Raw genomic sequence first — 10,305 nt, forward strand, 5'->3', positions numbered from 1 at the left:
TACAAAATCGGTTTAGCCGATGTTGTTTTAGGAAATAGAGACCAAATGGTAAAACCTCCTTGCGGTGTTTTTTGTTTGTAGGTTTAGTGCAGTAAACGAGTACAAACGCTTTGCGAATGATGTCAAAAGTTACCAAAATGTGCGTTCAATGTCCTACACATTTTGGTAGATTTACCAAAAGCTACCTAAATGTGTCTTAAAATAAATGATTAAATAATAAATTGCACACTTTGGTAAATACAGTAAAACTAGCGGACTTTTCTCATATTTACCAGAATGACAAACGAGGCACCATGACATGGCAATTGAAGTAAACTTTTTCAGTAGAACTGGCTTTCGCTATATTAAAAAAGGACTTAACAACAATTGGCTAATGCTCATTCGAATGCCAAAGGCAATGATTTATTCTTGATCCATTGATAATAATACATGCGATGTTTGCCTTCAGTGCCGCTCCATTGATGGTGGCACGCAATGGAAATATTGCGTTATTTTTATGAAGAATAGGAGAGGGGCATAACAAAAAAAATCTTTTCAACCAGAATAAGGAATGTTGAATGATTTCCCCCAGCAAATGGTTTAGTTGGAATCCATTAGGAACTGTGCCACTCTACCCGACAAACTGAACCAGGAATCATTTCGTGTATTTTAACTTAAGGCTGGCTATAAATTCATATCTTCACATTCAGAGTTACAAAGCCTCACCTTATTAGGCCATATGCGTGTAGGGGCGACCAATCGTCATTTATTTATTTCAAATATTTAAAAGAAGGGTATCCCGATCAACCCTTATGGAACAAACACAGTGTTACCACAGTGTGTACCACAGTGTGTAACACAGTGTGTACCACAGTGTGTAACACAGTGTGTTCACAGCGTGTACCACATGTGTTTAATATATGATTTTGGGACGTGTGGTAACACTGTGTTTACAACACTGTGTAACACAGTGATGCCACACAGTCGCCACACAGTCCGAAACACATATTAAACACACTGTGTACCACACGTTTATAACCACATAGTCCTTTACACTGTGGCATTCACCACATAGTCCACCACACTATGACATACACCACATAGTCCACCACACTATGACATCAACCACATAGTCCACCACACTATGACATATACCACACAGTCCACCACACTATGACATATACCACAGAGTCCACCACACTATGACATGCACCACATAGTCCACCACACTATGACATATACCACATAGTCCACGACACTATGACATATAGTCCACCACACTATGACATATACCACAGAGTCCACCACACTATGACATACACCACATAGTCCATCACACTATGACATACACCACATAGTCCCCACACTATGACATACACCACATAGTCCCCCACACTAAGGTGCTCATCTTACTGTGATGTCTACCACACAGTCCACCACACGGACATTGACTACACAGTCCACCACACTGTGGTATGCATGTGCCACTAGCTCATTTACCACATGCAGTCCGCTACATACCCATGCAGCATATACCATGTAGACCACTGCAACACAGGCCAACTGGAACGAAGCACAGTGTCCGGCAATCTTGACCACAAAAGTATACCATCATTGCCAATTAGTGCTGATCTCAATAGGAGTGGAAGCTAATAATAGTGTCACCAATTCAAATCAAATTTTAGAATATATCTTTCATCATTTTGCATACCCAGTTGTAAAAAAAAAAAAAAAATCAACACTAAAAACTTCCATCCTCCTGATCACAACATAATTGATTTGAGAATTTGTCTGTTGTCACTGGCTGTAGGTACTTGGGTGGTTGTATCATGGTAGACATTGTGCTTTGGTCCCAATCTGAAGAGTAGGGAGAGCAATCCACAAGACACGAGAAAATATAATTAGAAATAAAAAATGAAAAAATTTATTTTGTTCAGTTTAATAAACAGTAGTATATAAAAAAACCAACATGAAAATAACTGGGTCATAAATACAAGCACTGTGAATACAAAGATGAATTTTTCTCCTCGATTTTTACAAGTAAACATACATTGTGGAATGAAATTGTTTGGGAAAACAAGCCTGGTATGAAATATTTCTTAAATGTAAACATATTAACGGGGTACTCCAGGCTGACATAATACAATTTTAACAAATAAAGTAAAATGAGACAAATAAAATACCGCAAATTTCATCAAAATCTGACAAGGATGACAAAGTCATTACATTTTTAACTTTTGCATTACTAGGGCAAAACAGTGCTATGCATGTCTTCATGAATATGCAATGAGCAAGCTGATGATATCCCCACGTAATCTTTTGTATTTTATTTCAAAAAATTATATTTAGTCAAATTTTGTCACCAGATATAATAAAAAAATTGGATTGACAACTGATTTAGTTTGTAAGAAAATCATTGTGCCAACTTATTTTGTTACAAGGGAAACATGTCGTGTACACGTGTAGGAAAATATGAAATGATCATGATTTTATTAAATAAAATAAGAAAAAGGAAGGTGGGGACATGACATCATTATTCAACCTATTGCACATTCATGATGACTTGCATATGACTATTTTCACAAAATGTTGCTAAGCTTGAAATTCTATAACTTCGCTATTTGCTATCAGATTTTCAGCGTTTTGCTCGGTGGATTTTACTATATTTATTTTTATATGATTATTTTCAGCCTGGAGTACCCCTTTAAGGTATCTAACATTTATGAGTCTATATTCTGACAAATTTATCTTTGAGGTTGTTCTTTCATTCAAATGCAAGTATCTTCATTCGAAACAAGACTTGCAAGGTTACAAGTGATGAAAACACCGAACTAAAATAACCTGTTTAACCTTAAAAGAAAAGGTTACTTGAAAAAAACAACAAGTGGAACGCCTCTGACAGTCTCGCCTGTGTCACGCAGTTCAATATAGCAACAATGCTGACTTTGAATAAAAAACAGTGATACTTTATTACCCTAATGTTCAAGCTTACTTTCAAAGTAATGAAGACATTTCTAAAATTATTACCAACATGGTCAAAGTTCTTAGACGCTAAATGACACTTGACCTTAATCATTTGACTAAAAACTAGTGCAAGACTATCAATGATACTTGATTACCCTTATATCCAAGTTTCATGAACCAGATCCATAAACTTTCAAAGTTATGACATTTAAAAAAATATCTCGAGCATGGTCACAGTTCATTGACCCTAAATGACCTTTGACCTTAATCAATCATGTGACCTAAAACTCATGCAAGATGATAAGTGAAACTTAAATACTCATGTCCAATTTTCCTGAACTAGGTCGATAGGTCGATAAAATTCCAAAGTTAAGATGACATCTCAAAAACTTTGGTTAAAATTTCGATTTTGATAACCAAACATGGTCAAATGTTATTGACCATAAATGACCATTGGCCTTGACAATGTGACCTGAAACTCATTGTCAGTGGTACTTGATTACCCTTATGTTCAAGTTCATGAAATAGGATTATGATGATGACACTTAAAAAATTAACAGTTCAGATTTCAGTGCTGTGACCTTTGACTTTGATCATGTGACCTGACAGGCTGACACTAATGTAGGATTATCAGCAACTTTTGTACAAGTTTCACAAAAAAGGCCCTTATATTTTTAAAGTTATGACATAAAAAATAGACCCTAAATGACCTTGATCATGCAACCTGGACACTCATGCAAGATGGTCAGTGATACTTCGTTACACTTATGTCCAAGTTTCATGAACTAGGTCCATATACTTCCTAAGTTATGACGACATTTCAATAACTTAACCTTGGTTAAGATTTCAATGTTGACGACGACGCCGCCGTAGTCGGAAAAGCAACGCCTACACATGTAGTAAAGCAAATCCCTACCATCACAGAGAGTTGTGAAATTTCGAAACAGGAACAAGTAACCAACATTTATTTTTCAAAAATAAGAACGCTTTGCATATATTTTGCCTTTTCACAGAAAAATATGAACAAGAACCAAAAAATGTCCACAAATCTCTTGCATGACGTGCATATACTAGCGTCCATATAGCTGCATATAAGTATTCCTTTGTATTAGTTGGAACTTGGAAACAGTATCAAACGGAAGGTACATGGCAAGAAAATGATTTGTCATAGTATAAATATAAAAATATATCAATCTGAGTTTGATGAATAGCACAAGCGGGAGTTGGAATGTCATGATAAATTTTGAAAGCACACACTATATAAACCTGAGTTGGCTGTATTAGCAGACATGTCATAATACATGAAAGACATTTTTGTGTAATATATACCCATGATCAGAATAAAATGGGTTTTTTAATGACTTGTATGAGGCAATATTAAGGCTTATTTCCAAACAAAAAAAAAGGTATCACACTTAAACCTGCTTTTCTGCACGTCTTCGAGATGAACGGACATCTTTCAGTTTCTGGCTCATGCGTGCACGTACTTGGCCCGTGGAAGTGCAGGGAAATTTGCTTGTTTTGTGTGCTGAATATAAGAAAATGAAAGGACACAAAAACTGGCTCAAAGTCTCAAACTTTTATCAAAGACTCTACATCATTTATAAATATTAATTAAAGCCAAGTCAAGTTCCGTCTGTTTGTGACTGTTGGTTACTCAGCTGCAGTGGAGTATCTAAGAGTCACAAACATAACAAAAAAACATGCATACCCATGAAACAGGATTATAATATTAGGGGCAGATAAGTTAAAGCAAGAAAATCAAGATTTCAGGCTTGGTAATCTTATTTCTATAGTCCTACTTGATTGAAAATATCTTATGAAATGACAAGGAAGTGACTTAAAGGAAATTAAGTTCTTAAACTGGTTGATTGTCTAAGCCTTTGACTCTGTGAATTTCTAATTTCTTTGGTCCGCCGTTCTGGAAGAAATTGTACTGGTGACAGGCAGCATCGTTGTAAAATGTAAAATGACAAGACATTTGTGAAGATCAATCACTTACTTAAAACATTAAAATGTTTTCTATGGCTACGTAGATTCAAATCAAAGTCGGTGTCCTTTTCCTCCTTTTTCTGTTCGTTTGTTTTTGTTTCCACATCAAAAACTTATTTTCACGGTTGATTACCATTTGGAGAGACTGTGCTATTCTACATGTAGTTTCTCTTTCAGGGAGATTCACCCTAACCCTCCACCTTGAAATTATTGACAAGCTTGGTAATATGAGAAATTACAGAGCATCTTCCTATTGACATTCTGAATTCATTTGTAGATTCACACAGAGACAATCATTCTTGGCAAAATACACAAGAAAATGTAAAAGCTATCAAAGGGGAAGTTCACCCTGATGAATAATTGGTTGTAATGAGAAGCAAAAAAATTGAGAAATATATCAGTGAAGGTTTGATAAATATCATTAAAGAACAGAGATTTTTTTTAAATATGATTTTATGACATCACAGACGATATGAATTGCCCAAAATGCCATTTTTTCAAAAATTGAAAGTGATTTCTTTATTTTTGCGGTTGATATATCATCAGACACATCATTTCATAGCCCCTTCTACTAGAATTTACCATAACGCAAATCTGTGTGAGACAGTGTTATTTGTGAATGTTGATATGCCAGGGCCAGCAATGGAAATTCATCCGTTTAGAGTGCCAATATCCTACAATGATATACCAAGAAAGTCAGAAAAAACTTTAACATTTAAAAAAATCACAAATTTAATGAAAAAGCATGTCCGGAAAACATAACTCTCATCTCATATAGATATATGTCCTGAAAGAGCATCTACTCCATCAAAATTTCAGATAACATTTTTATGTGGTATATGTTTAACCTTTCATAATTAAGAGGTATTCTTTGTTGTGATGTAAAATTCTATTTGCACCAAAAGCATGAATGCAATGCTCTGGAGAAGATACTCTTTCTGGACATATGAGAATTTTGTTTTCTGGTCATGATTTTTCATTTAAATGGCCACAGAATCTTGCCGTAAATAATAAACTTTAAAACTGACCTTCATGGTTCCGCTGGTCTTCAGTCTTTTTCTTCTTTAGAAGCTCTGCCATAGCAGATCTGTCAGCTTTCCCAACCTGCAACCAAAAATGGAAATAAAATATGAACACATATGGAATATGTTTAGAATTTTAAAAATTAAAATCTAATTTAGCCCCCCCCCCCCCCCCGCTCAACATTTTTCAAGACCATTCAGCTGCGATTTTTTGGGGTGACCGCGCCGCGCCACTCACATTTAAGTCTCGCATATCTTCTGAGTTCAAATTTGCGACACCTGGGTACGCGGTCATGTGCAAATCCAATGCAATTCTGTATCTAGACTAGGAATCCAGACAAAATTCATAAGTGTATCATTATTTTTAGTTTTTCTAATGAATTTTCTTTTATTGAAGTAGTACCACCAATACTTTCCAATTCCATCATTTTTTTTCAAGTAGAAATTTAAGAGCAATTTTTTTAATCACCACTGGCAGCAATATCAAGTTATGTAGAAGTAATTTTTTTTGCAAATCACAGAATAAAGTCTGGCCTGCTTCAGGTAAACACTTATCACTTTGGACTAAATTTCCTGGCTAGTATGCTTCAAAATTTCCTGATCCATGCACGTCTTAAAAATTTAAGTTGAATGTAAAGTTTCAACGTACCCTCTTTCTCACATCTTTTTTTGAGGTTGAAGCCTCATCCTCCATGTCTTCATCTGTGGCATCAGACTCATCCATAGTCTCATCTACTCTGGTTGCGGTGTTTAGGAACTCCTTCTCTTTCTTTAGTACATCAGCTTTTTTTCTGTAAGGGCAGGCACATTAAGGACAGACATAAATAGTCAGAGTAATTTCAAAGAGCCATTTATGAAATGCATTGTAAAAATGGAGTTTAGCATTATCAGATTTATTACTACAGAGTACAGACAAGTTATCAAATCAGAATTCAGACACCAGTTTTTAAGTTATAGAAGTAAATAATTTTATTCTGTACACACAAACTATTTTGAGTTGTAGACATATTTTTCAGTAGATCTAAATAACATAATTATTATTCAAAAACTAGTAAGAATCTTTCACATCATTAAATTTGCCCCCAAATTTGTTAATTAGCCGATGTAATGCTAATCCAGTATAGCCAGGAGGCTTTTAGAGAGTAAAAATCATTTACTAACGTAACTTATTCTCATACAAAACCAGGGCTTCTATTGTATACATGCGCATGTAGGCAGCCAAAACCTGAAAATTTCGCCCCCGAGATTTCAACTTTCTCTCTAAAAGATCTAGCCCTAAATCATGTACCTGGGATACAACTTCATTTCCGACATTTCTATGCTATGGATTTTATTTTTAGACAAGAATTCATTAAAAAAATGACAAAAATATCATGAAAAGAAGAGACTTGCCCAAGTTTACACCGCCATCTTGTTTTCTATTGTTCTTCACCCACGATACGGACGCTTGGGTCGCGTAACGTGGGTGAGAGTAGCCAGGCGGCTTCTAGAGAGTAAAAATCAACGTAAGGTTACTCTCATACGAAGCCAGGTCTTCCTTCTCATAGACGCGTGCGTCGGGTAACGTTGGTGAAGAACAATAGGAAGTAAGATGGCGGCGTAAACATCGGGCAAGTCTCTTCCGTCTTTTCACAATATTTCTCTCATTTTTTTTGATGAATTCTTGTTTAAAAAAACGAGAGCGTAAAAATGTCAGAAATAAAGTTTTTTCAATATACATGATTTAGGGCTAGATCTTTTCTATTAAGGAAAGTAGAAATCTCGGGGGTGAAAGTTTCAGGTTTTGGCTTCCGTCGTGTGGGTCAATGAGAAGGAAGACCTGGCTTCGGATGAGAGTAACCTTACGTTAGTAACTGATTTTTACTCTCTAGAACTAGAAGCCACCTGGCTAGGTGAGAGTAAGGCCGTGTTTATGCTTCCACTTTTCAAGCCAGAATCAGCGTTTCCAAACGTGATTAGTCCAAAACACGGTTGCGTCCATGCTTACTTTCAGTTAAACGCTGTTTCAAAACGCCGATCGTAAACTCACAAAAAGGTGCGTTTGTAAACGTTGTTTGACCAGAATCAGGCTTTCTGGGGAAGTATAAACAGAACCACGATGGTAAACGTGTTTAAATGACGTCATTTGGTACATGCTTCCGGTGAGATGAAAATCCACGGGCAAATACAGTCGTATTGCTCCTTGTTATTTCTACGTAAAAACAACAATCGGAAAAAAAAAAAACTTTCGAAAAAAGGCGCACCCAATTTGACCTCGCTTTACAAGATCATGATTTTCTCTGAAAAGTTAAGCATAAACAGCGTTTTGAATCGACGTTTGAAATCGCTGATTCTGTCCTCGCAATGGAAGCATAAACACACCCTAAGATACGTTAGTATTAGTCTTGAGGACGCAATGATGATGATTTTTTTATCATATACTTCTTCATCATTGACGTCTTGACACTCTCTCCATAGTGTCTTAAGCGAAGGACTAAAACAAAGATGGATTTCCCTAGAAAATCCATCTTTTTAAACCAAAATCACAAGAATTCTATTCATTCTTACACCTTCCTACGCCTAATGCGTAGGAAGGGTTTAAATATTACTATATGAAAATATAGAAAATGAAAATTTCTTACCTAACTGATGCCGCGTAAACCCCCCCCCCTTCCACATGTAAACAACGGAAATACAATAGCGTCGAACCTTGAACCGCTTACGTATGACGTACTTCCGGAAAGCAATCCCGTCTTAACGAATAATTTAGAGATAAAAATTCTTATTTAACAAATATTAAAATTTTTGGATTATAAATAATTCATATTAATATATATAAATTATTTATGATCACGAAATAAATTTTAATATTTGTTGAATAAGAATTTTTATCTCTAATTTCTATCTCCAAATTTTATATTTTTATATGATAATATTTAACACCTTCCTACGCATTAGGCATAGGAAGGAGTAAGAATGAATAGAATTAATAGAATTCTTGTGATTTTGGTTTAAAAAGATGGATTTTCTAGGGAAATCCATCTTTGTTTTGGTCCTTCCCTTAAGACAATATGGAGAGAGTGTCAAGACGTCAATGATGAAGAAGTATATGACATATCTAAAAAAAATCATCATCATTGCTTCAAGACTACGTAAGTATAGGCCTAGTATTACTATAGGTAAATGATTTCTTACTCTATAGATTATTTAGAAGCCACCTGGCTAGTAGAAAAGATGGAAAGAGCTTACGGCCGTGTTTATGTCGCCATCTTGATTTCTTTGTCTTTCGCTTGGCGACAGCACGCAAATCGCGCGATTCGTTTTTTTTATGAATTCTTCTTTAAAAATGAAATCAATATCGCGGAAATGTTACACCCGGTAATCTACTTCACTTGGAAAATAAGTTGAACCCCATGACAGGTAGGCCTACATGTTTTAGGGCTAGATTTAGAGGGAAAGTAGAAATCTCGGGGGCGAAAGTTTCAGGTTTTGTACCAGTGGCAGTACCGTACGTGGGTGAATATAGCCCGTGATCCCAGGCATCAGTGGGGAGTAACCCTACGACTACGTAGAGTACTGTGTAGAGCTAAATTCATAGTAACCCAGGCCAGGGAACTGGCCCTGGGTTAAAATCATGACTTTCAGTTTCAGACGCCTCCAGGCTAGTCATGCTAGTCGAGCACCACAAAGCCTATAGATCTATATACATACGGTTCGGCAATTCGACAAAGGGAGAGCATAAATAAATACATATTAGGTACAAATCAGGATATAATAATGTATATTTACCACTTGGCCACTAACACCTTGGCCTTCCACATCCCAGCCAATGTTTCGGCCGTTTCTCTGCGGGGTTCCGGACTCCACAGGCCCTCAACTCAAGTTCGGGTCCACCAAGTTGACCAACATCTTTTTGTTACAAAGTCGCTAGAAGTAACAGTTCCTTGTTTCCACCCAGTGTACTAAAACCCACATGGTTGATATCCTTATCAATTCAAGAAGATTAAGACAAAGTGCAGTAAGATCAGATTCTAACGGGCATAAATATTGGATGAAGCGATAAACTGTAACGGGCGTCGGTGAGCTTTGAATAGACCAGTTCGTAGTTACTTCATGGACAATTTTGGTCAAATGGCCTTTCATTTCTTTCACTATGATAGGCAGATTTCAAAGCAAGATATTACGTAAGCTTGCTTTACATAGCAGGATGAAGGAATTTAATAGACCAAGTGACTAGAAAAGCACACCAATGAAACCTTTATGAAGGTATTTGTTGAATTCCTACTTTAAATGCATATCATATATGTTGCACAATGTACTTGGCAAACAGTGAAATACCAATCGTTCGTGGACGCATGGTTGTTTTTTG

General features: G+C 36.1%; 1 long non-coding RNA gene across 1 annotated transcript; it reads right to left on the bottom strand.

The window, feature by feature from the left end:
- Nucleotides 1–4,284: 4,284 nt before the first annotated feature.
- Nucleotides 4,285–6,634, bottom strand: LOC121416447. The gene is made up of 3 exons (XR_005970174.1): nucleotides 6,607–6,634; nucleotides 5,964–6,039; nucleotides 4,285–4,471 (listed from the first exon to the last, which is right to left on the bottom strand). It is a non-coding gene; the product is annotated as an uncharacterized LOC121416447 (long non-coding RNA).
- Between the last annotated feature and the right edge of the window lie 3,671 nt (nucleotides 6,635–10,305).

This window comes from Lytechinus variegatus, chromosome 6 (assembly GCF_018143015.1).
Source record: "Lytechinus variegatus isolate NC3 chromosome 6, Lvar_3.0, whole genome shotgun sequence".
Taxonomy (NCBI): domain Eukaryota; kingdom Metazoa; phylum Echinodermata; class Echinoidea; order Temnopleuroida; family Toxopneustidae; genus Lytechinus; species Lytechinus variegatus.